Source organism: Zalophus californianus, chromosome X, assembly GCF_009762305.2.
Source record: "Zalophus californianus isolate mZalCal1 chromosome X, mZalCal1.pri.v2, whole genome shotgun sequence".
In the NCBI taxonomy this organism is placed as follows: domain Eukaryota; kingdom Metazoa; phylum Chordata; class Mammalia; order Carnivora; family Otariidae; genus Zalophus; species Zalophus californianus.
Genome location: NC_045612.1, coordinates 45,195,864 through 45,220,219, shown reverse-complemented (window position 1 = coordinate 45,220,219; position 24,356 = coordinate 45,195,864). Strand labels below are relative to the sequence as shown.

The following is a 24,356-nucleotide window of genomic DNA, read 5'->3' as shown; positions in this document are numbered from 1 at the left end:
GTCTTTTTTGGTTTCATACAAATTTTAGGATTTTTCTAGTTCTGTGAAAAATACTGTTGGTATTTTGATCGGGATTGCATTAAATGTGTAGATTGCTTTGGGTAATGTAGACATTTTCACAATATTTGTTTTTCTAATCCATGAACATGGAATGTCTTTCTGTTTCTTTGTGTCATCTTTAATTTCTTTCATCAATGTTTTATGGTTTTCAGAGTAGAGTTCTTTCACCTCTTGAAGTTTATTCCTAGATATGTTGTTACTGTGGTGCAAATGTAAATGGGATTGTTTTCTTAATTTCTCTTTCTGCTGTTTCATTATTAGTGTGTAGAAATGCAATGGATTTCTGTACATTGATTTTGTATCCTGCAAACTTACTGAGTTCATTTATCAGTTCTGGTAGCTTTTTGGTGGAGTCCTAGGGTTTTCTATATATAGTTTTATGTCATCTGCAAATAGGGAAAGTTTTACCAATTTGGATGCCTTTTATTTCTTTTTATTGTCTCATTGCTGTGGCTAGGACTTCCAGTACTATGTTGAATGAAAGTGGTGAGTAGACACCCTTGTCTTGTTCCTGACCTTAGGGGAAAAACTCTCAGTTTTTCCTCATTGAGTATGATGATGGCTGTGGGTTCTTTATACATGGCCTTCATTATGTTGATATTGGTAGGTATGTATTTATTGCCATTTTGTGGTTGTTTTCGTAGTTCTTCTCTGTTCCTTTCTTCTCTTGCTCTCTTTCATGGTTTGCTGGCTTTCTTTAGTGATATACTTGGATTCCTTTCTCTTTATTTTTTGCATATCTATCACTGGTTTTTGATTTGTGGTTACCGTTCAGTTTGTATATAACATCTTTTTTGTTGTTAATGAAAATAAGTTTTATTACATCAAGTAATAAATACATACAAAGATGCAAACAATTTTATTCACTTTCTTCCAGATGTTTAGATCAACTTACAGGAAAGGCGGAACTGAAATCCACACACAGTCTCAATAGGAAAATTTTCAGGGGTTCTTGTTAGGTTAGGTTTGTTAGGTTGCTCTTTCTTCTGTATTCATAACTTGTGCATTTTTTTTAAATTGGCCTTAAAGCGCTGAGAGTCATACAAGCAAATGATTAAGCACAAAAGAAGTTACATTAAATGGAATCCACACCATGTGGCAAACATATGCACTAGAAACAAAACCCTCAGAGTTGTTGTATTAGCTTATGAAAAGGAACAAAGAATAATCTGGGTAACCTAACTGTATTCAAAAGAGAGGATGAAAGGGAGACACTGGTATCTTTGCTGTGAGGTAAGTATCTTTTACATGCAACTTTTAAATCAATGCTTTAAAAAAAAAAATCCTGGGTAGTTCCTAACTATTTAAAATGTAAATCCTAGTCATCTGCAAAATATTTCTCAATCTCAGAGCCTCATGAACCATGGGAGGGACACGGGAAGGAGAAAACAAACTGCTACCCTTTTGAAAACAAGAGTTTCATCTGAGCATGGGAGATGAGCTGTAACTTCTCATCTTGGAAGAAGATGGAAAACCTTCTGCACTAATAGGCAGCTAGGATCTGGCATTCCATTCCGTTTCAGCCAAGCACTCTCACACCAGTCCTCTTGGTGTGAATAATGCCTCATTTTAGTCTCTCCATGGCTCTCTTGTTCCCTGCATAGGCGAGTCTAATTTCCTTCCCCAACTCCTCGATGATGGCTAGCAACTCAGCATATTTGCTTTTGGGAGCCTAGCTGTTCCCCGTTCCCTGGGTGTAGCCTAGAGATGGTAGCCCATAGTCACTTAGCAACTGGTGGTACTGTAATTATGTTGCCATACTGGTGGATGGCAGGTGGACACTCCCAGCAGTGTTGATGAAGGCCACGGGCATGTCTGTATATAACATCTTATACATGCAGCAGTCTATATTAAGTTGATGGTCGCTTCAGTTTGAACCGATTCTTTACTCCTCTTCCCCAACATTTTAGGTATATGGTGTCATATTTAACATCCTTTTATTTTATTAATCCCTTGACTGATTTTTACAGAAACACCAGTTTTTACTGCTTTTGTGCTTCCTACTTTTCTTACTCTTACTTACAGTCTTTCCTTTCCAACTCATAAAATTTGGCCCCTCTCACTTTCAAAGCCAAATGTTATGGGGATTTGTCTTTCCTGTGTGGGCTTCCTGGTGTGATAGTCTGTTTCTTTCCCCTCTCCATGCCAGGGTCTCTCCCTCTGCAGAAGGTCCCAGGGCTCCCTTTATCTCCTAACTGTATCTCTGCCTTTCCTACCCTCTCTGGCGTGGCCTCTTTTCTTTTCTTTTTTTTTTTTACATTTTTAAAAATTTTATTATGTTATGTTAATCACCGTACATTACATCATTAGTTTTTGGTGTAGTGTTCCATGATTCATTGTTTGCTTATAACACCCAGTGCTCCATTCGGTACGTGCCCTCTTTAATACCCATCACCACGCCAACCCATCCCCCCACCCCCTCCCTTCTAGAACCCTCAGTTTGTTTCTCAGAGTCCATAGTCTCTCCCGGTTCGTCTCCCCCTCCGATTTCCCCCGCTTCATTTTTCCCTTCCTACTATCTTTTCTTTTCTTTTTTTTTTTTTTTTAACATATAATGTATTATTTGTTTCAGAGGTACAGGTCCTTTCTACCTTTAGTTGTGGAGTTTGCTCTACCAGTCTTTGGGTCATTTTCTGGGTTATTTCCATTGATGTGAGTGTTATCTAGTTGGATCCATAGGATGAATTGAGCTTAGGGTCCCCCTAGTCCATCATCTTTTTTGTAATTCTCCTCTTCTTTTTTTTTTTTAAATGGGTAGTTTTTATACTTTATTTTATTTTTTAAAGATTTTATTTATTTATTTGAGAGAGAGAGAATGAGAGATAGCACGAGAGGGAAGAGGGTCAGAGGGAGAAGCAGACTCCCCGCTGAGCAGGGAGCCCGATGTGGGACTCGATCCCAGGACTCCAGGATCATGACCTGAGCCAAAGGCAGTCGCTTAACCAACTGAGCCGCCCAGGCGCCCTGTAATTCTCCTCTTCTAATTGACATTTATAAGAATTTTTCTTCTAGATACAAGTCCTTTATCAGATATATGATTTGCAAAATTTTCTCTCAGTCAGCAGCTTGTCTTTTAATTCTCTCAATAATGTCTTTGGAAGAACAAAGTTTTTTATTTTGAGGAAGTCTAGTTTTTCTATTTGTTTATTTATTGTTTTGATTTTGCTTTTGGTGTCCTGTCTAGGAAATCTTTACCTAACTTGGGGTCAGAAGGATTTTCTACTGCGTTTTCTTCTAGAAGTTTTATGTTTTAGCTTTTTTATTAAGTCTCTTGTTCATTTTGAGTTGACTTTTGCCTATGGTGTGCTATATCTATCGCAGTTGTTGTTTGTGGATATGGAGACCCACTTGTCCCAGTACCATATGTTGAAAAGTCTACACTTCCTGCACTGAATTGCCTTTGTAGCTTTGGCGAAGGTCAGTTATTCATTTATGAGTGGTTCTATTTGTGGACTATTCATGTTGTTCCTTTGATATACAATTCTATCTTTATCCCAATACCACTCTGTCTTGATTACTGTGGGTTTATGATGAGTCTTGAAATAAGACAGTGCTTATCCTCCCAATTTATTCTTTTCTTTCAAAGTTATTTTCATATTCTTGTCTCTTTTTATTTCCACATGACTTTTAGTATAAGAATGTCAACTTATGTTTTAAAATGTATGCTAGGATTCTTATTGGGATTGTATTGATTCTATAGGTCAGTTTGGGGAGGATAGATAATAATACTAGGTCTCCTCCCTCAAGAAGATGATATATCCTTCCATTTATTCAGGCCTTGTTTAACTTCTCTCAGCTGATGTTTTGCAGGGGTCACAGTACAGGCCTTGCACATGTGAATATGCATGTGCTATATGGTTTTCTCTGTGTGGTTCATACTTTTTACACTATTGTTAATGGCAGTATTTTGTGTTACACTTTTTAGTCACTATATTTTCACTGAACTCTCAGTAGGAAAACGTTGCTGGGTAATGTTTCTGGTTGAAAGCACAAGTTACTTAAGGATGGAAAAAATACTTGATGTTTAAGACCTATATTAGTCAGGGTCTCCAGAGGAATAGAACCGATAGAGTGTTTATAGATAGATAGAGATATATTTTCAGGAATTGACTCATGAGATTTTGGAGACTTGGCAGAATCTAATGGGAGAATCTGCCAGGCTGAAGACTCAGGAAAGAGTTACAGTTGGAGTCTGAAGGCAGTCTGTTAGAGAACCACAAGGTACTGATGTTGTAGATGATGTCAAAGGCAGTCTACCGGCAAAATTCCCTCTAGATCAGGGAAGATCAGCCCTATGTTCTGTTCATGCCCTTCGCCTGATTAGATAAAGCCCACCCACGTTATGGAGAGCTAATTGCTTTACTCAAAGACTGCCCATTTCAGTGTAAGTCACATTCAGAAACACTCTCACAGAAATATCCAGTATAATGTTTGATGAAATATCTGGGCACTGTGGCCCCACCACATGGACACACAAAATTCATCATCACAGTATTCATTTGCTTAGATTGCCTTATTGGCTTTTAGATGTGATTGGCAATATACTGATCCTAGGGAATCAAATGTCCCATGGGAAATTCTACAGGTCATCTTCAGAAAATTAGTTACTAACATGAAATAATTTAGTGGCTTTTAACTTTATTTGTTTGGTTTGAATTGAATTGTGGAGTTTTCCTTCTTTATCCCCAAACAAATCCACCTCAATGAATTCCTTGGATCTTGGGTGGTAAGAAAAAGAGGGAGTGAGCACATATGAGTGTGTGTGTGTGTGTGTGTGTGTGTGTGTGTGTGTGTAGCTGTGAGGAATATTTCTTGTGAGGAATATGTGAGGTGAATTACCGTGAGTTATGTCAGTCCTCCTTAGTTCCTAGCACATGTTAGGAGACAAGTCAGGATAGTTGCTGTTTGTTTTTTCCCAGCTTTCCTTGGACAGCATGGTTACTATGGTGACGCAGTGATTACTGGGGTATTTCATACAGAGTGAAAATGCATTTGTGATTCTTGCCTGAATCACTCGTTACCATGATAGCTTTTACGTGTTGATCTTATAATTGTCATTCCTTCTAGATTTATAAATTGTCATTAGAATATTGGGAAGAGCTTTTCCATCTCTATTATTCATTCATTCATTCATTCACTCATTCATGTATTTATTTTATTAGTATGACTCATGGATTTTTATTTTGCTCAAAGGCTTACCATCTGACAGTATAATTGTGTAGTTTGATGCACATGTTGTTACCGAATTGGCCAGTGTTTACCCCTTCAAATTAGGTTCTGTGTCTATTTGTCACCTCCCAAAATACTTTCAGTATGTACTTTGTTCTGCAAAATGGAGTATTTCCCCAAATATAGAAGGAATGTAATGTTGCCTCTGACATTAATTTGATAGCATGAGTACCAGATAGAATAGTTGGACATAGGGCGCCTGGGTGGCTCAGTCGTTAAGCATCTGCCTTCGGCTCTGGTCATGATCCCAGGGTCCTGGGATCGAATCCTACATCGGGTTCCCTGCTCAGCAGGAAGCCTGCTTCTCCCTCTCCTACTCCCCCTGCTTGTGTTCCCTCTCTCACTGTGTCTCTCGCTCTGGCAATTAAATAAAATCTTTTTTTTTTTTTTAAAGAATACTTGGACATGGAACAGCAAGCAGGGATGAGCCCACATTTCCACGAGGTGAGAGCTTCAGTGTCACTGCTGTGTGCAGGAGGGGACTATGGGATGGAGCTGGAGAAGAAGCACAGCGTCACTGCATAGCATCCAGTGACCTGAGTGGGGACAGGCAAGCACATCCTCGCCCCTTTCCCCTGCCTTTCGTGTGCTCTCCCTTCCTCTCACTTTCCTCTCTGTTCCATGTGCTGAATGATCCCCTGTCTCTCCCTTCTAGTGGAACAGCAGAGCAGTGTGTGAACTGTGAGCCCCAGAAACAGGAAACAATAGAGAAGAACCCGGTGTGATGTCCAGTGTGCTAGACAAATTGCTGGAACAAGAGCGACAAGATCAGGGTCCCATCGTTGGGATACTTTAGGTAAGTCACTACCCTTCCTCCAGTGTCTTTTATATAACAGAATAACAATACCCAACTCTCCCAACCACCCAGGAGTATTGTGGACTTTAAGTGAGATCCCATGTGAGAAAGGAATCTGTGGTTGTAGGTGGGAGGGAAGGACCAGTGCCCTTTTGAGTAATTTATTAACAGAGACACACCACATATCACAGAAGTCTGCAAGGTAGGCATTAAATTAATGGTACAGAAATGTTAGATGTTTAGATCAGGAGTTTTCCAAGTATGGTCTATACACCCCCTCATCAAGTTGGCATGGAGTGCTTGTTAAAATAACAGGTACAGAAGCTCACCCTAGGTCTGCTGTATCCAAAACAGGGAGGTGGAGTGAGAATGATTTCTCCTGTGTGTTATGGTATTCACCCAAGATTGAATAGCACAGCTGTGATTTTGCAACAAGGGTTTCTTAAAATTTTGAATCATTTAATGTCTTATTTTGATGTCAGTTACTTTGGAAGCTCAGCTTTAAATATTTGTGTGTGCTCCCAGTGGATCAGAAAGGGAACAATTCTTTCTTTTCAGTCATATTATTCAGTGTTTATTTGGGAAGGACTGCCATAGTTTCTTAAGGTTCATGTAACTAAGTACCACAAACTGGATGGCTTAAACCGTAGAAATTTCTTGTCTCACAGTTCTGGAAGCTAGCCCTGACCAAAGTATTTCTAGGGCCATGCTTCCCCCAAAATCCTTTTGGGGACTATCCATGCTCCTTCCTAGGTTCTGGTGGTTTGCTGGCAATCTCTGCATTTATTGGCTTGCAGATGTTTGGCTCCAATCACTGTCTTCATCATCACAGTGTGTTGTCCCTATTTTGTCTTCACATGGCTGTCTTCTCATAAGGACACCAGTCACATTTGTTTGAGGACAGACGCTCCTCCAGTATTAACTAATTACATCTGCAGCAACCCTAATTTCAAATACGGTTATGTTCTGAGGTATTGGTGGTTCAGACTTAGCATATCTTTTTGGGGGTACTGCAGTTCAATCTATAACAGCCATTGAAGTAGCCACTTGCCATGGATGCATCACATTGAACAAGACAAAGCAGCATCCCTGGTGCTTTGTTTCTAGCCTGGAAAAACTGGCAATAAGCAGGTAAGCAAATTAATAGGCAGGAGAATTTCATATGGGATGAGTTCTTTAAAGAAAATAAATGTATCCATTGCATAGGAAATGATGGGGACAGGGAGTGTTATAGATGGTGTTGTTATTGATGCTGTTTCTCAGGCAGTGACATTTGAACTGAGTCCTGAACAAGAGGAAACCAGGCCTGGGCTGGTACTTTGGTTTGTGATGTGTATGGCACTAGTTCCAGGAGCAGAGGATGAACTCAAGTGGCCAGAGTCTGGCAGACAAAGTGCCAGTCGTAAGAGATGAGATTGAAGGGCAGACAGGAGCCGCATATTTTGGGCTGTGTATGGAGATTGGAGTCATTCTGAGTGAGTTTGGAGGGTTGCAGTATGGGAGCAACAAGATCTGATTCATGTGGGGTGCCTGGGTGGCTCAGATGGTTAAGCATCTGCCTTTGGCTCAGGTCATGATCCCAGGGTCCTGGGATCGAGCCCCACGGCAGGCTCCTGGCTCAGTGGGGAGCCTGCTTCTCCCTCTCCCCCTGCTCATGCTCTCTCTCTCTCTGTTTCTCTGTGTCTCAAATGAATAAATAAAATCTTAAAAAAAAAGATCTGATTCATGTGCTCACAAGGTGACTCTGGCTGCGTTCACAGTTCAGATATCTAAAATTAAAAAAAAAAAAATACCAGGGAAAAATGGTTTGTTTACTATGATACCCATCCTGCTAGGAAAATTCCTAAGTGTATTAAAGCAGATTCATTTTCCACTAACCGCAGACTACATGGTGTTCATTGATTTGTCTCTTCCCTCATTATTGCCAGCTGATGTACATTGTGGACTGTGCAGAGTGTCCCTACCAGAAAACAGGGTGTTCACCTTCCATTACCCCATCTTTGCAGGCTACCCAGACCAACTTACACTCCCTGTTTGTCATCCCCTGTCCATGACATAGACCACAGCTGCCCAGACCCCACTCCGAGCCCCATCCTCTCTTAGTTATCTATTTCCTTTTCTGCCCTGCATTGCCCTTTGCATGCCTGCTACAGACTGCCAAAGCATGCCACAGCCACCAGGTGGTTTTTTTTTTTTTAAGTTTATTTATATTTTTTTTTTAGTAATTTCTATACCCAACGTGGGGCTCAAACTCATGACCCTGAGATCTAAGAGTCACATGCTCTTCTGACTGAGCCTACAGGGCACCCTTGCCACCAGGTGTTTTGATGTCTCCAGACCCCATAGTATATCACAATCTTATTTTACATCTATCGTTTTTTTCAGCCGTAAAGTCATTCTGTATAGGTTCACAGCCTGGGTTTCTAGGGTGGTTATTGTTATTTGTTTGTTTGTTTGTTTGTTTGTTTTTACTTCTTGCAAACGTTCTGTAGGACAGAAGTTTGGTGCTGGTGGTACGTTGATGCCACCTTGTGACAAAATCCTGAACTGCAACTTGAACAGGATAATGGGAACAAGGGGCTGGTGACCCACAGAACTTTCTGGAAGTCAGGATGGAAAGGGGTGAACTCCTTGGGTACAGTTATATTGATGGCCTGTCTCTGGACATCTTATATAAATGGAATCATGCAACATGTGGTCTTTTGCATATTTGGCTTTACTGTCATAGCGTTTTCAAGGTTCATCCATGTTATAGCACATATCTCTATTTGATTCCTTTTTCTTTTTTTTAAAGATTTTATTTATTCATTAGAGAGAGCGAGCATAAGCAGGGGGAGGGGCAGAGGAAGAGGGAAAAGCAGACTCCCCGCTGAGCAGGGAGCCTGATGCGAGACTCGATCCCAGGACCCCAGGATCATGGCGTGAGTCAAAGGCAAACGCTTAACCAACTGAGCCACCCAGGCGCCCCTGATTCCTTTTTATTGCCAGATAATATACCACATTTTATTTATGCATTCATTAATTGATGGACAATTGGGTTATTTCCATTTTTGGCTCTTATAAATAATGATGCTATGTACGTCCATGTCCAAGTTTTTATACAGACATATGTTGTCATCTCTCCTGGCTGTGTACCTACAGTGCGATGCTGGGGTCATATGGTAACTCTCTGCTGAAGCATTTCAGGAATTACCAGAGTGTGTTCATGTCCCTGACAGTATTGAGTTATTTTTTTCTCCTGATTAGATTGAGGTTATGCATTTTGGGAAAGAACACCAAAGAGTTGAAGTGCCCTCACATCACGTTACATTTAGGAGGACCTGATACCAATATGGCATCACTGAGATGTTGACCCTCAGTACGAGTTTAAGGTGATGTTTGTTTAGTTTCACTAGTGTACAGTAACTGTTTTCCATTCACCTACTATATTCTTTAGATGTGAGTCACTAAGTCAGTCCTGACCTCAGGGTTGGGAAATGGAATTAAGGTTCACCTCACGGAGACAAGGTATCTACATATGTTATTTTGAATTATTTGATGAAGATAGTTTGTTTCTTGTCACCTATGTTTTTATTATTTCGAATGTTTATTTATATGAATCTTTATTCATATACATATTTTGTGGATTGCTTTTTATTTATTTTTTAAAGATTTTATTTATTTATTTATTTATTTGACAGACAGAGAGAGAGAGAGAGAGAGAGAGAGTGAGAGAGGGAACACAAGCAGGGCGAGTGGGAGAGGGAGAAGCAGGCCCCCCGCCGAGCAGGGAGCCCGATGTGGGGCTCGAACCCAGGACCCTGAGATCATGACCTGAGCCGAAGGCAGTCGCCTAATCAACTGAGCCACCCAGGCGCCCCTAGATTGCTTTTTAATGGATACATCCCAAAAGGAAGTCTACCATCATGATTTAAATAGTGTAGAAGAAAAATTTGAACACTAGGGAAACTGCAAAAGAGTTCCCTATCTCCACCATTATATATTGCCACCATTGTAGAGTGTAAATATGCTATATTAGACAATGCTTTTATACTATATTTAATCATGGCAGATTTTAGAAGCACATTACAATTTTACATGAGTTTATTGCATACTTGGGCTTTTTGAGGAAGAAATAAAGAATAGGTAAGACAGCTTATTGAAGTGACCATAAAAAGGTATTGATAACATGTACAAAACGTATTTGTAAAATTTTTTTTCAATGAAGCAAAAGTATGAGATATGTGGGAGAAAATGTGTGCTTCATTTGAAAGCCCATTATCTAAAGCAGTCTTTTAGTTATCTACCTCTGAGTCTGTGGAAGGTATTTTACAACTTAGCTTTTTTACATGACTGTACGGCAATACAATCCTTGTCTATACCCAAGCAATTGAATCTTTTCTGGGGGAAGGAAATTCTTTCCTCTCGGAGAAATACTTGTTTGTTTCTCTTTGAGCAATCACTTCAACATTCCTGATCTGTACCTATGACAATGTGGTAGTCACTGAGCTGGCAAGTGTAATTTCCATGGAAGGATGGGGGAATGCCGCCTCATAGATGAGGAATGGAGACTGAGTTGCAGGACAAGTTCAGGGACATGTGAATTGAGTATCAGGGATTCTTAGAATTCTGATGTAAAGGCGAGAATATATGTAAAGAGGAGAGCAGCTAGAGATGTGGACAGAGGCCCAGGGCATTAAAGCATATTTTGAAATCCTCAATCATAAGAGAACTGAGCATGTTGAAATCTTAATGCTTGGAAGGCGCCATCTCATACTAGATTTAACTTCTGAGTTAACAACCCCGCCCTTTTCACACTTTACTTCTTTGTTTCCATTCTGGAGGAGCCTAAAACGTAACTAAAGTGATGGTGTAGTTTTTCTTAATTCCTGTTAATTGGATGCATGGATGGATAGATGCATGCATGCATGCATACATGTAGGAGGTGTCACACATGTGCGGGGAATTCATGGATACTTACATTCCAGGCAGAGCTCTTCTTGGAGCTGAGTGAAGCCGTGGTGTTGGTCGCTGAGAGAATGTACCCTCTCAGAACTGTGCAGCCGATAGTTTTGGTAGTTTATATATGTTTCTAGGAATTCATCCGTTTCTTCCGGATTGCCTGATTTGCTGGCATATAATTGCTTATAATATTCTCTTATAATTGTTTGTATTTCTTTGGTGTTAGTTGTGATCTCTCTTCTTTCATTCATGATTTTATTTATGTGGGTCCTTTCTCTTTTCTTTTTGGTAAGTCTAGCTAGGGCTTTATCAATCTTGTTAATTCTTTCAAAGAACCAGCTCCTAGTTTCGTTGGTCTGTTCTACTGTTTTGTTTTTTTTCTATATCATTGATTTCTGTTCTAATCTTTATTATTTCCCCTCTCCTGCTGGATTTAGGCTTTTGCATTTTGTTCCAGCTCCTTTTAGGTGTAAGGTTAGTATGTGTATTTGAGACTTTTCTTGCTTCTTGAGGAAGGTCTTTTTTTTTTTAAAGATTTTATTTATTCATTTGACAGAGAGAGAGAGAGAGACAGCGAGAGAGGGAACACAAGCAGGGGGAGCGGGAGAGGAAGAAGCAGGCTCCCCGCCGAGCAGGGAGCCCGATGCGGGGCTCGATCTCAGGACCCTGGGACCATCACTCCAGCCAAAGGCAGACGCCCAACGACTGAGCCACCCAGGTGCCCTTGAGGAAGGTCTATATTGCTATCTTCTTCCCTTGTAGGACCATCTTTACTGCATCCCAAAGGTTTTGGACTGTCATGTTCTCATTTTTATTTGCTCCCATGTATTTTTTTTTTATTTCTGCTTTAGTTTCTTGGTTAATGCATTCATTCTTTAGTAGGATGTTCTTTAACCTCCATGTATTTGTGGTCCTTCCAAATTTTTTCTTGTGGTTGCCTTCAAGTTTCATAGCACCGTGGCTAAAAATAAGCATGGTATGATCTCAATCTTTTTGTACTTGTTGAAGCCTGATTTGTGATCCAGTATGTGATCTATTCTGGAGAATGTTGCATGTGCACTCAAAAAGAATGTTTATTCTGCTGCTTTAGGATGAAATGCTCTGAATATATCTGTGAAGTCCATCTGATCCAGTGTGTCATTCAAAGCCCTTGTTTCCTTGTTGATCTGCTTAGATGATCTGTCCATTGCAGTGAGTGGGGTGTTAAAGTCCCTACTATTATTGTATTATTTCCATGTGTTTCCTTAATTTTGCTATTAACTGGTTGATATAATTGGCTGCTCCCAAGTTAGGGGCATAAATATTTACAATTGTTAGATCTTCTTGTTGGATAGATACTTTTATTATGATATAGTGCTCCTCTTAATCTCTTATTACAGTCTTTGGTTTAAAATCTAATTTGTCTGATATAAGGATGGCTACCCCAGCTTTCTTTTGATGTCCACTAGCCTGATAAATGGTTCTCCACCCCCTCACTTCCAATCTGGAACTGTCTTTCAGGTCTAAAATGAGTCTCTTACAAGTAGCATATCAATGGGTCTTGGGCGCTTTTTTTTTTTTTATCCATTCTGATACCATATGTCTTTTGATTGGAGCATTCAGTCCATTTACATTCAGAGTAATTATTGAAATATATGAATTTAGGGCCATTGAATTACCCATAAAGTCGTTCCTGTAGATTGTCTCTGTTCCTTTCTATTCTTTGTTGCTTTTGGTCTCTCTTTCCCTTTAAAACGTCTTCAGAGCTGGTTTAGTGGTCATGAACTCCTTTAGTTTTTCTTTGTCTTGGAAACTCTTTATCTCCTTCTATTCTGAATGACAGTCTTGCTGGATAAAGTATTCTTGGCTGCATATTTTTCCCATTTAGCACATTGAATATATCATACCAGTCCTTTCTGGCTTGCCAGGTCTCTGTGGACAGGTCTGCTGCCAGCCTTTTGTGTCTACCCTGGTAGGCTAAAGACCTTTCCTCCTGAGCTGCTTTCAAAAATTCTCTCTTTGTCTTTGCATTTTGCAAGTTTCACTATGATATGTCATTGTGTTAACCTGTTTTTGTTGATTTTGAGGGGAGTTTTCTGGGCCTCTTAGACTTGAATGCCTGTTTCCTTCACCAGGAAGGGAAGTTCTCAGCTATAATTTGTTCAAATAAACCTTCTGCTCCCTTTTTCCACTCTTCTTCTATGATACAGATATTATTTTGTTTTATGGAATCGCTGAATTCCCTAAGTCTACCTTCATGATCTACTGGTTTTCTTTCCCTCTGCTTTTCAGCTTCATTATTTCCCATAATTTTATCTTCTATATCACTGATTAGCTCCTCTGCTTTTCCATCCTCATGTTTATGGCTCCACTTGGGACTGCATCTGAGTTATGGCATTGTTAATTTCGGCCTGAATAGATTTTAGTATTTTTATCTCTATAGCAAGGGATTCTCTAGTGTCTTCTGTGCCTTTTTCAAGTCCAGCCAGTATCCTTATAATCGTTGTTTTAAATTATAGTTCAGACATCTTACTTATAACTGTATTGATATAACTGTATTGTATAACTGTATTGATTAAATCCCTGGCTGTGAGTACTACCTCCTGTTCTTTCTTTTGGGGTGAATTTCTCCGTCTCGTCATTTTGCCCAGAGAAGAAGAAAGAAGGGGAAAAAAAGAACAGCAAGAACAAAATACAAAAAATCTAGATCCTGGGTGTGTTTTGGTCTGCTTGTTAAAAGAAACTAGATCTTAAAATAAGAAAGAAAAAGAAAGTCTAAAAATAAAATAAAATACAATGGGAGCAAATAAAAAATAAAAACATATAAATATATATAAAAATAAAAAATAATTATACAAAAATAAAGAATAAAAGTACAAAGGAGGGTAGATCCTATTTTCCCCTAGAGCTGAAGCTTTGCAGCCCTCTACGATCAGTAAACTTGGTGCAAGCGAGTTGTTTATGCTGGTCTCCTGGGGGAGGGGCCTGTTGCGTTGATTCTCAGGTGGACTTGCCCCGGTGGAAACGCCCCTCCAGGACTCAGGGAGGCCGGGCTTGGTGTAAGCGGCTCCAGACTCCACTAGGTGGCACTGTTTGGTCCCTGAAGCCTTTCAGCACTGATGGGCAGGGCAGGATGAATATGGCAGCCCAGAAGCTGAAAATTTGCGCCCGCCTTTCTTCCGTGAGCCCTCACAGAAGAGCAATCAATCGCTCCTGTCTCCCTGGTTTCCGTCAGAATCCTGTGTTCATCCTGCCTGTGTTGGAGCCTTTTTATCTCAGGCTCATGACTGAGTTTCAAAAGTCCAAATTTTAGTGACTCCTGTGGCACAGAGCCAACGCTATTCCTCCTGGGGAAGGTCTCACTCCACCTCCGCCATTTGCCAGACCTGAACCAGAAAGCAGTCACACCACCACTCAGAAGTTCACAGTTTATGGCAATACGAAGCAGAAAGCTGGCACCTAGAGTCACTGTTCTCAGCCGGTTTCCACACTCCTATGCCTGGGAACAATGCAGCACTTAGGCGCCACCCATTCTTCTTGCAACCCAGGGGATCCTCGGACCATGATGTCACACCTGGGATCCTGCCCTGCTTTGCCACCCGAGCACCTTTAAGCCAGGCATGTCCCCCACTGTAGCAGACTTCCAAAAGTTCTGATTTTGTACTCTGCTGCTTATAATACTTTGTGGTAGCCTCCATAAGCAGGTTCCCTCCCCGTGGCTGTATCCTCAGCTATATCACACTGGATTCAAGTCTGCACACCTCCTACCTTCCAAAAGGTGGTCGCTTTTCTACTTGTAGACTTGCAGCATTTGTTCTCTCAGACCTCTGATTGATTTCTCAGGTGTTCAGAATGATTTGATAACTGTCTAGCTGTATTCGAGGGATGAGATAAACTTGGGGTCCCCCTATTCCTCTGCCATCTTAACTCCTCCTCCCTGCAGAACTGATTTATCTTGTAACTGGAAGTTTGTACATTTTGACTACATCTACCCATTTTTTCTTCTTTATTGAGATGTAATTAACATATAATATTATGTTGGTTTCAGGTGTACACCATAATGATTCTGTATTTATCTTGTGAGATGACCACCACAATATGTCTACTTAACATCTGTCAACATACATAGGTACAAAATTTGTTTTGTGGTGATAATTTTAAAATCTACTCTGGTAGTACCTTTCAATATGCAATACAGGATTATTAAATATAGTCACCATTCTCAACATTACATCCTCGTCACTTTTTTATTTTATGAATGGAAATTTGTACTTTTTGCCTTCTTCAGTCATTTTGCCCACTGCCCACCCCTCATATAGATATTTAATGCCTCAAAATATTCTGTTGTTTTATTTATTTTTTTTTTTAAGATTTTATTTATTTGTCAGAGAGAGAGAGAGCACAAGCAGGGGGAGTGGCAGGCAGAGGGAGAAGCAGGCTCCCCGCTGAGCAGGGAGCCCGACGCTGGGCTTGATCCCACTGGGATCATGACCTGAGCTGAAGGCAGACGCTTAACTGACTGAGCCACCCAGTCATCCCACTCTGACTAGATTCTGATATATTGTGTTTTCATCATCATTGTCTTCATCAAATTTGGCAATTTTAATCTGTATTTCCATTTGGGCTCAAGATTTCTTTAACAGCCTCAGATAGAATCAATTGTTGTGAATGTTCCATGTTCTGAAAAATAAGTATCTTGTCTATTAACAATCACAGTTCAGAATGTCTTTTCATAACATCACTTTCAGGATTGTGTTGTTTATGTCTTCTCTGCAATGACTTCATATTTCTCTACTTGGCCATTTTTGGATTAAGGGAAATATGTTAGAATCATCTATTATTAGTGAGTTTATTTTTCTTTTTTCCCCTTGAACTTACTGTAGTTTTTGTTTTATGAATCCTTTTACTGTGTAATTGTGTATATAAGTATTAAAATCACATTTCTTCCTTGTGAATTTTAGCCTTTAGCATTAGACACTGTGCTTTTTTTTGTCTTTGTAAATCAATTTTGATCTCAATTCTACTCTCTCTAGTAGTAAGATTATAACCCCTTGTTTCTTGTTGTTGGCAATTACCTGGTATCTTTTTCCTTATTATATAATTTTTAACCTATCTGAATACTCTTATGTTAGGTATATCTCTGTAAAAAGTATAGTTTTGGATTTTCCTACAATAGGCAATTGGAAACACTTTTCTTTCACTAGGGGAGTTAAGCACATTTACACTTACTGATATGATCAATATCTTTGATCATTTGTGTTCGGTTCTCTCACATTGTTTACAAACTCATGAAATAATACTTTTACAATAGTGTATTTCATTTCCTGTCTTTTTATTTAGTATTTAGAATTGTAGTGGTTGTGTTCTAGTAGTACTTTTATACTAAATCCTTAAATACACTACTTAATATCCTTGTTATGGAATGAAGTCTTACTAATGAATAGAGAGACGGTCAATGATATGAACAGATAATTCACGTAACAAGCAGTATACATACTAATTAAACTTTTAAAAATATGCCATGTACAATACATAAAGGAAAACCAGTTAATATCCTGGGCTACCATATGAGTGAAAAAAGATAAGTTTCTTTTTGAAATATCTTTAAATTTTTAAAAATTTCATATTATTTTCTCTTTATCGTCATGATAAGTGTACTCTTTAATCCCCATCACCTATTTCATCCCTCCCCCCCCCCCCACCTCCCCTCTGGTAACCATCAGTTTGTTCTCTATAGTTACGAGTCTTGTTTCTTGGATTGTCTCTCTTTCTCTCTCTTTTTTTGTTCCTTGTTTGTTCTGCTTCTTAAATTACACATATAAGTGAGATCATATGGTATTTGTCTTTCTCTGGCTGACGTATTTTGCTTAGCATTATATTCTCTAGCTCTATCCATATCATTGCAAATGGCAAGATTTCGTTCTTTTTATGGCTGAATAATAGTCCTGTATTTTGTGGAATATTATATATATATATATATATATATATAAACATATTAAATATATATCCCTCACATCTTCTTTATCCATTCATATATTGATGGATACAGGACTATGTCCATAGTTTGGGTATTGTAAATAATGCTGCTATAAACATAGGGGTGCATGTATCCTCTTGAATTAGTGCTTTTGTGTTTTTTTGGTAAATACCCAGTAGTGCGATTACTGGATCATAGGGTAGTTCTGTTTTTAATTTTTTGAGGTACCTCCATACTGTTTGCCAGAGTGGCTGCACCAGTTTGCATTCCCATCAACAGTTCACAAGGGTTCCTTTTTCTCCACATCCTCACCAACACTTATCGTTTCTTGTGTTTATTATTTTACCCATTCTGACAGCTGTGAGGTGATATCTCATTGTAGTTTTTTTTTTAAAGATTTACTTATTTATTTTGAGGGAGAGAGAGAGAGAGTGGGGGTGGGCAAAGGGAGAGGGGGAGAGAGAATCTGGAGCAGACTCCCTGCTGGGTGTGGAGCCTGACGTAGGGCTCAATCTCATGACCCTGAGATCATGACCTGAGTCGAAACCAAGAGTCAGATGCTCAACTGACTGAGCCACCCCAGCATCCCTCATTATAATTTTGACTTGCATTTCTCTGATGATGTGTGATGTTGAGCATCTTTTTATGTGTCTTTTGGCCATCTGGATGTCTTCTTGGAGAAATGTCTGTTCATGTCTTCTGCCCATTTTTTAATTGGATTATTTGTTTTTTGGGTTGAGTTGTATCAGTTCTTTATATATTTTGGATACTGACCCTTTATCAGATGTGTCATTTGCAAATATCTTTTCTCATACAGTAGGTTGCCTTTTAGTTTTGTTGATTATTTCCTTCACTGTGCAGAAACTTTATTTTGATGTAGTCCAAATAGTTTGTTTTTACTTTTATTTCCCTTGCCTCAGGAGATATAACTAGAAAAAAGCGGCATCAACCCATGTCAGAGAAATTACTGTCTGTGTTCTCTTCAAGGATTTTTATGGTTTCAGATTTCCCATTTAGGTCTTCAATCCGTTTTGAGTTTATTTTTATGTATGGTGTAAGAAAGTGGTTCAGTTTCATTCTTTTGCATGTGGCTGTCCAGTTTTCCCAACACCATTTATTGAAGAGATCATCTTTTCTCCCATTGGATATTCATTCTTCCTTTGTTGAAGATTAACCATATAGTTGTGGGCTTATTTCTTGGTTTTCTATTTTATTCTATTGATCTATGTGTCTATTTTTATTCTAGTACCATACTGTTTTAATTACTATGGCTTTATAATATAATTGAAGTCTGGAATTGTGATACCTCCAGTTTTGTTTTTCTTTTTCAAGATTGCTTTGGCTATTCAAGGTCTTTTGTGGTCCCATATAAATTTTAGGATTGTTCGTTGGTGTTCTGTGAAAAATGCTATTGGTATTTTGATAGGGGTTGCACTAAGTGTGTAGATTTCTTTGGGTAATATAGACATTTTAACAATACTTGTTTTCCAGTCCATGAGTGTGGACCGTCTTCCCCTTTGTTTTTGTTGTCTTCAATTTCTTTCATCAGTGTTTTATAGTTTACAGAGCACATGTCTTTCACCTCTTTGGTTAAGCTTATTCCTAGGTATTTTATTATTTTTGGTGCAGTTGTAAATGGGATTGTCTTCTTAATTTCACTGCCTACTGCTTCATTATTAGTGTATAGGAATGCAACAAATTTCTGTACATCGATTTTGTATCCTGCAACTTAACTGAATTTGTTTATGAATTCTAGTAGTTTTTTGGTGGAATCTTTAGGGTTTTCTTTATAGAGTATCACGTCATCTGCAAATAGTGAGAGTTTTACTTCTTCCTTACCAATTTAGATGCTTTTTATTTTTTTATGTTGTCTAATTGCTGTGGCTAGGACTTCCAGTACTGTATTAAAAAAAAAAAAAGTGTTGATAATGGACGTCCTTGTCTTGTTTCTGATCTTAGGGGAAAAGCTCTCAGTTTTTTTATAATTGAGTATGATGATCGCTGTGGGTTTTTCATATAAGGCCTTTATTATGTTGAGGTATGGCCCCTCTAGACCCACTTTGCAGAGGTTTTTTTTTTTAAATCATGAATGGATGTTGTACTTTGTCAAATGCTTTTTTTTTACACCTACTGAAATGACCATATGATTTTTATCTTTTCTCTTATTGATGTGATGTACCATGTTGATTGATTTATGAATATTGAAATGCTCTTGTAACCCAGGAATAAATCCCACTTGACCATGGTGAGTGATTTTTTAAATGTATTGTTGGATTTGGTTTGCTAATACTTTGTTGAGGATTTTTGCATCTATATACGTGAGAGATACTGGCCCATAATTCTTTTTTTTTTTTTTTTGTGGTATCTTTTCTGGTTTTGGTATCAGGGTGATATTGCCCTCATAGAATGAATTTGGAAGTTTTCCTCCCTCTTCTGTTTTTTGTAATAGTTTGAGAAGAATAGGTATTAAGTTTTAAAAAAAAGAATGTTTGGTGTAATTCCCTGGTGAAGCCATCTGGTCCTGGACTTTCGTTTTTTGGGGAATTTTTTGATTACTGATTCCGTCTCATTGCTGGTCATTGGTCTGTTCAAATTTTCTATTTCTTCCTGCTTTAGTTTTGGTAGGTTATATGTTTCTAGGAATTTATCCATTTCTTCTAAGTTGTCCAATTCGTTGGCATATAGGTTTTTATAATATTCTGTTTCAATTGTTTGTATTTCTGTGGTGTTGGTTGTCAATTCTCCTGTTTCATTAGTGATGTTGTTAATTTGAGTCCTCTCTCTTGTTTTTTGATGGGTCTGGCTAGATGTTTATCATTTCTGTTGATGTTTTCAAAGAACCAGCTCCTGGTTTTAGTGATCTGTTCTATTGTTTTTTAGTTTCCGTATCATTTGTTTCTGCTCTAATCTTTATTATTTCCTTTCTTCTACTGGTTTGGGGTTTTGTTCTTCTTCTTGTACCTCCTTTATGTGTAAAGGGTTTTGGGATTTTTCTTGCTTCTTGAGGTAGGCCAGTACTGTTATAAACTTCCCTCTTAGAAGCACTTTTGCTGCATCCCAAAGATTTTAGATGCTTGTGTTTTCATTTTCATGTATCTCCATGTATTTTTTTATTTTCTCTTTGATTTCTTGGTTCACCCATTCATTGTTCAATAACATGTTATGTAACCTCTATGTATTTGTGCTCTTTCCAGATTTTTTCGTGTGGTTGATTTCTAGTTTCATAGCATTGTGGTCAGAAAAGATGCATGTCATGTATGACTTCAATCTTCTTGAATTTGTTGAAGCTTGTTTTATCGCCTAACATGTGATCTATTCTGGAGAATGTTCCTTGTACACTTGAAAAGAATGTGTAATTCTGCTGTTTTAGGATGGAATGTTCTGAATATATTCATATATATGAGTATATGAATATATACGAATATATATGTTAAGTCCACCTAGTACAGTGTGTCATTCAAAGCCACTGTTTCCTTATTTTCTGTTTGGATGATCTGTCCATCGATGTTTATGGGGTGTTAAAGTCCCCTACTATCATAATATTACCATTAGTTATTTCCTTTATGTTTGTTATTAACTGTTTTATGTATTTGGGTGCTCCCATGTTGGGTGCATAAACATTTACAGTTGTTATATTCTCTTGTTAGGTTGTCCCTTTTATTATTATGTAGTGTCCTTCTTTGTCTTGTTACAGTCTTTGTTTTAAAGTCTATTTTGCCCAATATAAGTATTGCTACTCTGGCTTTCTTTTGACAACCATTTGCATGATAAATGTTTCTCCATCCCCTCACTTTCAATATGCAAATGTCTTTTGGTCTGAAATTAGTCTCTTGTGGGCAGCATATTGATTGGTGAAAAAGAGAAGTTTCTTAAAATGTGTGTGATGTAATAATCTGGGGAAAGAATATGTATAAATGAACACATTCTGTACAGCAGCATTCTTTCCTCTGAAGATGTGTGTGACACTGGAGTAGTTAGTTATCCTTTGTGAGCTTGAACTTGCTCATCTGTACAATGGGCATATTGATATTTACCTCAGAGAGCTGTTATGGGAAATGAGCAAACATTTAGAGAGCACCTGATACATTAATATTTCAGCAAATATATGTATGGTCTTCACTGTGTTATTTCACAAATGAGTCTAAAAAATGAACATCTTATAGCGGTCCTTCAGATTGGGCAGAAGGAAAAGAAATGAATACATATTTATATGATGGATAAACTTTGGTATTTCTTTATAGGATGAATTACCTGAAGATGGTGGAAATGAAGAAGCAAATCATCACCTCTTTTTTTTTCTTTTATGTTTTCTGTTCTTTTCAACTTTCATTTTGACACTAGAATAGCCATCTTCCTTTGAGCCCCAGAAAGGAGACAGTAGTAAAGAAGAGAGTATCAAGATGGATCTGCTGTCCCAAATACCAGATTGGTCCTTGCCCGTAGTACCATGGGTAGTCCTTTCCCCTGTGCTGGCCTCAGCCCTAACAGAACAATGAGTATAAACCCAATGGTTAGGTACAGGGACTTTGGACTCAAAGTTGCTTGTCAACCTAGGAAAATTTAATGACTAATTTTATGATCTTTAACAAATATTGATTCATATGTGAAACCACATGTAATGAATATACATTATAGATGCATGCATAGAGTTTGTAATGGGAGGAAATGCACAAACGTGGTACTGTTTTTTTAAACTAAAAATGGTAGGATTGCTGATTAATTGTGTATTTCATTCTAGATTTCACTATTTTTCCCATAATTTCTAAATTAGTATGAGTCATTTTAAGAATCAATATTGAAGGTCCTAAAGAAACATTGCTTATAAAATATTTTAGAAGTTCTTAAAATGATATAACACTTCTATATCTTCCTACTAAATAATATCACATATTGTTATAACTCATTTGAAGTATTTTCTGGCTGCAGTAGTCTTCTTATCCAGAGTTAGCCACTCACAAGAATTTTGATTTTTCATTCTCAACACATTTATAGTTTTTTTTTTTACATATGTATATATCCTTATGTGAAATATGCTCTTATTCTCTTGCATGTTTTATCTATGTTTGCCTGGCTATAGTCTATGTGTGGGTCTGTGTGTGGATTTTGAACATTCTTTTAATTGTTTGAAGGTATTTCAGGAGACATTTTCACAATGTATGATTTTCATGCTACTCCTGGAATTTAGAAATGTATTCCAATCCCCTTCCGCAAGATGAGCCTCCACTGCAGTCATGCTTTTTAAGGCAATGAGAGGGTATTTATTGAAACTGCTCCCTGAGAAACATGGAAAACCCATTTCCTCAGAAAGTGGCTTGGTGATTGTGCAGTTGGAACAAGGAATATTATTCATTTTGAGAAGTTTTCTCAAAAAAGTTGTCCTGAAGTACTTTCTTCTGCTAGAGGGATAGCCTTGCAAGGAAGCCACTTTTCCTGAATACATGTATACAGGACTCTTTCATCAGACAACAGATAAATACTCATTGTAGTTCTTGGCCTTTCTGACTGTCCCTGTGCAGCATTGCTGGGTGGAAAAGTCTGTTCAATTCTTGGGTTTGTTAATAGGGAGACCACCTGCCTTGTAATGAATCTAAGCCACATTCTCCAATATCTCCTTTATGAGGAATAAAGCCGATGCATCTTCCTTCTTTTTTTTTTTTTTTTGTACTGTATTTTAGTTGGCTCAGGGCCCAGATGTGGAGAAGGGTGTACTTTGGGGTCCCTTAAAGGCCAAAGCTTTATGAGGCAAGAACATAGGAATAGTTTGAGAGCCAGAAAGACACAGAATAAGAGAGGAGCTGTGGACCCACCCCTGAGGAAGAGGCAGAGGAAAACACGTGCTCCATAAGGGCAGTTTGCTACAAGAAGTTTGAAGAAGAGAGGCCTGGGCTGTGCAACCCATTTGTCCGTCCAATCTCACTAATCAGATAAGTGATTTTCTAGGTAGAGGAAGGAGTGTTTAGAGAGGTTAGATGGGTTTGGTCATGGATGTGCCTACCTGGAAGAAAATACTGGGAACGGAGGACAAGAATTCCCCAGGATAAAACCAATGTATGGTTCACCTGACTAAGTTTCTGCCTACTAACTAACTGACTAGTAGTTTAGGCCTGCTTTCCTGAAATACTCTGAGACTTCTTACATGACATTTTCTGTGTATGTATCTAGATGTTTCAGTCACATGATTATAGACAGTGTCTTTGTTTTCTGCCACACATGGCTAACTTCTTAGCATGGCCTTGATTTCATATGTTCATCCTCCAAGGGCTTAGCTCACCTCCAAGAACCCTACTATACCTCCCTGGGTCTCAGTGTACTTGTTTCCAAATACCAAGTTCTGCCACCCATTGATGGAAAAGCCAATACTCAAGAGATGAGTTTTGACTGGAAAGGATATGAACTTTATTCAGAAGGCCGGCTGCCTGGGGAGAAGGCGGACTCTTGTACAAAGGCCAAGTCTGAGATTTCTACCTGGCCCAAGGATTTTTTTAAGTGGTTTAGGGCAGTTAATCAGTAAGGGGAGTACAGTGGTCCATAACATTTCTTGATTATGTGCAGACTCAATGGTGCCAGCTACAGACGTTATTAACTCAGTGCTAGGAGGTTGTGCTAGGGGGCCTGGTCCCTTGTGGTTGTGCAACGGGGTTTGGTTCCTGTTTCCTAATGTGCAGGAGTGCTCTGTTCCTCCTAGGAAAGAATGCATGATGTATAGATACACGAAGGAAGGTGAATCAATTCACATGTGCTGAAGGTAGTTGCTAAAGCTTAAAGACTACTAGGTTAGCTGGAGGCACCGAGGAAGCTTCATGCCGTTAATACTCCCCTTAATACTGTCTCTTTAAGGCAAAGAAAATTTCTGACCACAGGGACATTCTTTGTTCCATCAACAAGGGCAGAATTCTGTCAATTACCAGGTTTCAGTCTAGAGCCTCTAATTACTGTCTGTGCTTTCTCATATGGTGGCCTGAAGAGCAAAGGTGTTTTGCTTTTAGGGGAAAGGAAGGGGTTGGATGAGTATGCACAGGCATTTCAGGAGTTGGAGGAACACCGTAAGCATCTGGGTTGCCGTAGAAACACCACGTCAATTGGGGTTTGTAACAATTTTTTATAGAGACATAGGTGCCTTGGTGGAGATTGCAGGGTCCTGCTTTCAGGTGTTTGGGATTCATTTGAGGGTGTGGTTCCCCGCGGTGGGGGCTGAACCGTTCTGGGGTGTGAGAAGACAAAGAGTCCAGATCCAGGTCACCTCTTTCCTGCTTTGGGGTTCAGTGCACCACCTGTTTCATAGGTAAAGCAATTGGGGTCCTGCCCAGGAGGTCCGGTGAGTATGGGTCCTGCCCCGGGAGTATCCTGTAGCTGCTTTTTTCTAGAGGCAACTGC

The 24,356-nt window shown here is 38.8% G+C and overlaps 1 long non-coding RNA gene and 1 pseudogene across 2 annotated transcripts in view; one reads left to right on the top strand and one right to left on the bottom strand.

Moving 5' to 3' along the window:
• Positions 1-1,554: 1,554 nt before the first annotated feature.
• LOC113931504 lies at positions 1,555-8,811 on the bottom strand (annotated as a pseudogene).
• The window catches only part of LOC113931505, a 110,054-nt gene continuing 91,379 nt past the window's right edge, over positions 5,682-24,356 (top strand). For both annotated transcript variants that reach the window (XR_004819794.1, XR_004819793.1), the window contains exons 1-2: positions 5,682-5,733; positions 5,945-6,085. This is a non-coding gene — a long non-coding RNA (uncharacterized LOC113931505). The remainder of the gene's footprint in view (positions 5,734-5,944; positions 6,086-24,356) is intronic.